At 45.5% G+C, this 7,409-nt stretch overlaps 1 long non-coding RNA gene across 1 annotated transcript; it reads left to right on the forward strand.

Annotated features, from left to right (window-relative positions):
* The first annotated feature begins 2,173 nt into the window (after positions 1 to 2,173).
* Positions 2,174 to 4,375, forward strand: LOC114809254. Its single transcript, XR_003757027.2, has 3 exons — positions 2,174 to 2,373; positions 3,403 to 3,467; positions 4,344 to 4,375. It is a non-coding gene; the product is annotated as an uncharacterized LOC114809254 (long non-coding RNA).
* The last annotated feature ends 3,034 nt before the right edge of the window (positions 4,376 to 7,409 follow it).

Raw genomic sequence — 7,409 nt, forward strand, 5'->3', positions numbered from 1 at the left:
GGCAGGCATCACAAGGGAACCCCTCTTCAGGCAGGGGGGTCAGATGAATGTCTGCCTGCTGCTGCTCTCCACCCTTCCAGGAAATGCCCTTTCCCACAGGATTAACACCACATGTGTGTCCAGAGAAGGCTTCAGATGGCAGATTCAAAGTTCCAAACTTCCCGGGGATCACGGAGGAGTTGGCTTCTGAAACCTTCCCGATGGCCCGTTAAGCGGGGTAAAAAAAACACACCATCATCTGAGTTGGGTTCGATTTGAGGCCGGGAGAAACCAGCAGTACGATGTGACAAAGAATCTTTTCTTCATGCTGGTATTAGACGTGGCCCCCTCTGGAGTTGGCTGTTAATAGCTGACATATTTTGTTAGCTGCATGTTCACAGAGAAGATGGAAGGAAACTGTTCCCAAAATGAGGGCATTTGGGCAGCCTTAGGCCTGAGGTGTCATTATTTCTAGAAGGGAGACTTTCCTCAGTTACATTGGATTATTCTAGAAGGGAGAATATCCTCGGTTACTCTGGTATTATAAGCAGTCCTACCCAGTTCACGCGATTCGTGGTGGGATGGAAACTTTGGACTGTAAAAATAGAAATTCCTTCTCGCACTTCTTAGATTGTGTTTATAAAGTCGGGTGGTTGGATGTTTGCTCCATTCATGTCCCCTGGCAATAATAAGTGCTCAATAAGTGTCGCTGACTGACTGAATATTTTTTTAAAAATTGCCTTAGTTAAAATGAGACCTGGAAGTAAGCAGAGTTTTTGGTCATTGTCTGGGTATGATGGCTGCCATGAGATTTGGGAGTGGGTGATTCTGAATCCGTCCCAATCCAGACCCTTTTCACCCCCACACACACTCATAGCTGAATTTCACTGTCAGAGATGTCTTCTTTAAATACCGAGGACACCTCTAAAAGCTAACGTCTAGGCGCTATCTACAGCAAATTTCAGCAGGTACCACAAAAAAATAACATAGCTTCTCTCTCACGCAGCTCAATCTTTCCGCTCCTCATGGCTCTAGTCAGAGTTTCAAGAGAGCAGGCTTTCTGGATTTAGCTCGGCTCCTCCCTCCCTCTTCCAGAGTGGCCGGCCATAGGAACAAAATTCACGAGGAAAAATAAGATCGCTGTTTTTGAACCTGGTCCAGTCCATAAACTTCAAGAATGTCTCCTCCCGTTTCCATTCCTGCTCTATCAACTGCCACTGTCCAGAACCATCAAACCTCACCCTTTTCACAGACTGTGAACAACTCAGCCTGTGAGGACTTTCGACACCTCCTTTCCCCCCCCGCCCCCCAAACCTCATCCAGCTCTCTCTCTATTCTCAGCCTTATTTCTTTTAATCCTGGAGTCCTGGAATACCTTCACGATTCTCCTCCTCAGGACCCCGAGTTTGCTGTGCATTTGCAGAAATCGTCTCCTTTCCCGATTCTTAGTCTTTTTTCAGAATAGCATCCAGACAACTCCAACGCAGCCCTATCCTGCTACATGGCCGTGAATAGGATGTATTAAATTTAAAGAGTGCTTAAATCTAGGTGCCAATTCCTTAGTATTGGAGTTGGATGGCATTTGTGTGGAAAGACTGAATTTGAAGTTGATCTGGTAAGGGTAGAGGGGGATGGGGAAGGAAAATAAGACATCAGAGAATGTTGGGCTAAAGATTTACCCATAATTAATCAGTTGCGTTCAGGTTGTCTTCAAAGCTGTGGTCTTTTTCCTCCAAATGTCCAACGAGAGACTTTATCCTAGCACCCTTTTCGCTAATAGGGTATTTTCTGAGGTTTTATATTTTAGGTTAATAATGTTGGTATTTGTTAAGTGCTTACTATGTGCCAAGCACTGTTCTAAGCACTGGAGTAGATACAAGGTAATCAGGTTGTTCCACATAGGGCTCACAGTCTTCATCCCCATTTTACAAATGATGGAACCGAGGCACAGAGAAGTGAAGAGACTTGCTCAAGATCACACAGCAGACAAGTGGCAGAACCCGTATTAGAACCACGTCACCTGACTCCCAGGCCTGTGCTCCATCCACTAAGCCACCCTGCTTCTCACACTGTCCCTGATCTGCCATTCACCTGCTAGGTACCATTTGACAAATCACAAACCCTCTCTGGACCTAAACTTCCTCGATTCTAAAACCGGGATAACAAGAGTAGCTCTCTCCCTCTCAGGGATGGTCTGAAGTCACAAAACAATTGACGCGAAAAGCCTTTTTAAAAAAGATGAGCGATATATAAATACAAGAGGGCAGAAGCCTCAAGGAAGAGAACGGACCTGGCCAACTGTATTTGATGCCTGCGGCCATCTGTGCCAGAGGGGAAGAGCTGAATGGACTGAGAAGAGGCCATTAGGAAGGAATGAGATTCAACGAAGAGATGGTGAATATTCTCCTTAGCTGCCCAGCCCACACACTCTGCTCCTCTGCCACTAACCTCCTCACTGTGCCTTGTTCTCACTTGTCCCACTGTCGACCCCTGGTCCACGTCCTACCTCCGGTCTAGAATGCCCTCCCTCCTCGCTTCTGCCAAACTAGCTCACTTCCCCACTTCAAGGTCCTACTGAAAGCTCACCTCCTCCAGTAGGCCTTCCCAGACTAAGCCCCCCTCTTCCTCTGCCCCTCCTCCCCTCCCCATCGCCCCTACTCCCTCCCTCTGCTCTACCCCCCTCCCTGCCCCACAGCACTTGTGTAAATATGGACGTATTTATTATTCTATTTTATAAATGATGCATATATATAATTCTATTTATTGTCATGTTATTGATGCCTATCTATTATTTTGTTGTCTGTCTCCCCCCTTCTAGACTGTGAGCCCATTGTTGGGTAGGGGTTGTCTCTATCTGTTGCCAAATTGTTCTTTCCAAGCACTTAGTACAGTGCTCTGCACACAGTAAGCGCTGAATAAATGCAATTGAATGAATAAATTATGTATTATTAATCAATCGAAAGTATTTACTGAACATTTCCTGTGTGCACTGCACTAAGCACTTTCATTCATTCAATAGTATTTATTGAGCGCTTACTATGTGCAGAGCACTGTACTAAGCGCTTGGAATGTACAAATCGGCAACAGATAGAGACAGTCCCTGCCCTTTGATGGGCTTCAGTCTCAGTACAACTGATTGGAAGACCCTGTATTATCAACACAACTGATGGACCGAGAGACAACATTTGGGGTTTTAGAAGTGCCAGAATGAAACCGGACTGAGAATAAATGCTAAACCTCTAAAGCGGCCCCATTGGAGAGAAATAATGATTGAAGTTCATGGATATCCATCCATTTGGGTGCATTTGGTCATTCGCTGTTCACCTTGCCCTCAAACCCACAACGCTTACATACACATCTTTTCATTACGTATTATCAAAGATTTATTTACATTAATGTCTGTCTCCCCCTTTTTACTGCAAGCTCCTGGTCTGCCAACTCTGTTGGATCGCACTCTTCCAAGAACGTGGCACGGTGCTCAGCACACAGTAAGTGCTCAAGAAATACTATTCTTGATGATGATGATGAAGATGTAGGCTAAGAGAATACAATTGAAGAGCTGGGTCACCGCAGGAGGGATGAATGGGGTCTGGACAGCTGTCAAGAGATATGTGTTCTCAGCACTATAGCTTGTCAATCAATCAATGGCATTTATTGAGTACTTACTGTGTTGAGCACCATATTAGGTACTCGGGAGAGAACAAAGTTGTTGGATAAGAAGCTCACAGTCTAGAGGAAGCACATTGAAATTCATTGCTGATAAAGGAATGGGAAAGGATAAGGTTCTGTGCATAGGTGCTATGGGGCTGGGGATGAGGTGAATATCAAACGCTTCAAGGGGGTGGATCTAAGTGTGGATCTGCTAGATTGTAAGCTTGCTCTGGGCAGGGAATGTGACTACCAACTCTGTCATATTGTACCCTCCCCGTTGCTTAGTACAGTGCTCTGAACACAGAAAGCACTCAGTAAATACCATTGATAATGATCAAGTGCATCGAGGCAGAGAAGGAGCAGCTAAAGTAGAAATGAGAGTCTTGGCAGGGAAGGCCTCTTGGAGGAGGTGTGATTTGAATAAGGCTTTGAAGGTGAGGAGAGCGGTGATCTGTCAGATCCGAAGAGGGAGGGAATTCAAGGGCAAAGGGAAGAGGTGGGTGAGGGGTTGTGATGTGTATTACAGGAGTGATGTGTGGAGCTGGGTTGTAGTAGGAGATCATAAATACTACTACTGATAATAATTATGGTATTTGTTAAGGACTTACTATGTGCCAGACACGGTTCGAAGCGTTGAGGTAGATACAAGCAAATCGGGTTGTATACCATCTCTGTCCCAGGTGGGGCTCACAGTCTCAATCCTCATTTTACAGCTGAGGGAACTGAGGCACAGAGAAGAGGTGTCCAAGGTCACACAGCAGAAAAGCGCGAGGAGCCGGGATGAACTTCTGACTCCCAGGCTTGTGCTCTATCAACTACGCCATGCTGTAACTAGAAAGGTAAAGTAGAATGGGGAGAGCTGGTCGAGTGCCTTAAAGCCAATGATAAGCCTTTGTCCATGTGTCTACAACTGGTGGGTCTCAGATGTTTTCCCCAACTTTGCTATGTGAAACTGGGCATGGCCTTAATTTCCTCCCTTTCCAGGTCTTCTGCTCAGGGTTCTCGACCTCCCACCAAAGCGACTGGTCTCCTGAAAGAAAGTTGTCGTCCCCCGCTGAAAGCACAAAGTTTAGATCTGTTTCTCGTAGCGAATGTCTCAGGTCAGCCAACAGTCTCCTAACTGTTTCAATCTGTTTCTCAACAACAATAATAATGCCATTGACTAAAGTGTTGTTATTGCCTGAAATTTCATTATATTTTATGTGATGATGGATTTAAAACAAAAATATCGTTCTTCTGTTGAGACAAAAATGTGGTCTCTATTTTTTTCCAGTTATTCTAGCCATTATATCATGGATATTTCCATACGGGGGTCTATAAACAGACCCAGAATGCCTTCCTCGATCTTACGACTCTTGGTAGACTTGTAAATTACTCTACCTTTCTTATTCTTGGGTTCAACCGCAGTATCCACGCCCAGTTCACTATGTTCACTGCATCAGTCTGAAGTAGAGCAAGAAATGGCTTTACGTCACGTTCAAGAATGCCTCTGTGAAGCTTCTGTACAGAAACGTTCATCCCTCAGTTTCCTTGTTCTTCCCCGATCACCAGAACCCTATCTTTTGGTGTAAAACTGGGAAAAAAAAGAATATTGATATTTCATCATTTCAGATGTCCTTTCAGACCACCCCAAGAATATAATTGAATCCATCAATGATAGTTTTGGGTAGGCACTGTGGCACTTTCGGGCAGGAGAAATTTTAATGATCTCTAATTATGACAGCTTGGATGAGAGCAGAGATTGCATGTGGACTCCATTGAATATTCTTATTTCCCTTCAGGCCAATGGCTCAATAGCAGTCTTCAGCTGCAATTTTAGCTGCGAGGCCAAGCCAGGTATTTCGCCCTGGACTGGTAATTGCTAGCAAAAAAGCAAGACACACAAAGCACATGATCTGAGGTTTCTTTTAGTGGGGGGTTTTGGGTATTTTTTTAAGAGCTTACTATGGGCCGGACACTGTCCTAAACTCTGGAGGACATACAAGATAATTGGGTTGGATTCAGTGTCTGTCTTTCATAGGGCTCGCAATCATAATCCCCATTTTACAGATGAAGAAACTGAGGCACTGAGAAATTAATAATTTACCCAGGGTCACACAGCAGGAAAGTGACAGAGCCGGGATTACAACTCAGGTCCTCTGACTCCCAGGTACTTGCTCTTCCCACGAGGCTTCGCTGCTTCTCTGCAGTTTTCATCTTCTTTGGACTGATGTCCACAACCATGGAGCAAGAGCAGCTGGAGGTAAAGGGCAGGCACTTGGTAAATGGAAGCAGCGTGGCTCAATGGAAAGAGCACGGACTTGGGAGTCAGAGGTCATGGGTTCTAATCCTCGCTCTGCCGCTTGTCAGCTGTGTGACTTTGGGCAAGTCCCTTAACTTCTCTGTGCCTCGGTTACCTCCTCTGTAAAATGGGGGTCAAGACTGAGCGCCCCATGTGGGCCAACCTGATCACCTTGTATCCTCCCAGGGCTTAGAACAGTGCTTTGCACATGGTAAGCGCTTAACAAATGCCATCATCATCATCATCATCACTTGATGGGTTGCCCTTTCCATGCATCTGACCTTCCCACCCAGATTAGGCTGATGTGCGGGTTGATAAATATCCCAGTGTGAAGCAGTTGGCCTACTAGAAAGAGCACGGCCCAGGGGGTCAGAGGACCTAGGTTCTAATCCTGCTTCACCACTTGTCAGCTCTGCGACCTTGGGCAAGTCACTTAACTTCTCTCTGCTCGGTTGCCTCATCTGTAAAATGAAGATTAAGACTATGAGCCCCAGAAGAGACAGGGACTGTGTCCAATCTGACGACCTTGTATCTACCCCAACGATTAGAACAGTGCCTGACACTAAGAACTTTACAAATGCCATAATTATTCATTACAGTGTCATGCTAGGACCCACTCTTCAGCTGTTTACCAATAATATATCGCCAGAAAAAAAACAACAAACAGAAACATCGAGAGAGCTTTCCACTGAGACAAAAGATAAAGAGTGTTTGATTGCGTCTGATCCCATTCGATCGACTGTTGTTAAATTATGCTGTGTGCTCTCAGTTTGAGCTCTTTTTCCACATGAGAAGTCAGCGCTCGGGTGTAATCTGAAGCCATATCATCAATCTAAGAATGTCTCCCGTGCCTAGCTCCCTGGGAGGTGGGCAACTTACAGTCCTGTTGTCGGCAGCCCACACCAAACCAAATTTCCATTTTTGCCGCTCACCCAGTTGCTCGAGCTCCTCTACCTTGTTCTCGCCATCAGCCGGGACATGGAATATGATGGGTTGGCCCATCCCCGGACGTAGTACTCAGAGGCCTTCTCTTGACACCGTGGTCCATCAAAAGTTGTCTGGTCACCAGTCGTCTCTGATGTGTCCCTCAGTTGGTCACATTGGTTGGACCCTCAGGCTCTCTTCAAGGTCCACTGTATCCCTGATATACATGACCAATGTTAGGAGGCTTTTGGGATTTTCCATGCATCTACAGATGGTTAGCCCCTGACCCTGATACGCCGGGGCCTTGTGACGGTGGAAGATGTGAAGCAGTGGCCCTTTCCGACACAGTGTTACAAGCCCTTACAAAAGGAGGATACAAAATAGGCAGCTACTGAAAAAGGCAAAGGTGTGATGGCACTTAGAACAGTGCTTGGCACATAGTGCTTAACAAAAACCATCACTATTATTATGCTTGGAATGACAACACTGAAGATCCCCCAAAGATTTATCTTCCCACTGTAAAACTATCTAAGAAATCCAATCATATAGCAGTTAGCACCAAAGTATCTTTAAA

This window comes from Ornithorhynchus anatinus, chromosome 2 (assembly GCF_004115215.2).
Source record: "Ornithorhynchus anatinus isolate Pmale09 chromosome 2, mOrnAna1.pri.v4, whole genome shotgun sequence".
NCBI lineage: Eukaryota > Metazoa > Chordata > Mammalia > Monotremata > Ornithorhynchidae > Ornithorhynchus > Ornithorhynchus anatinus.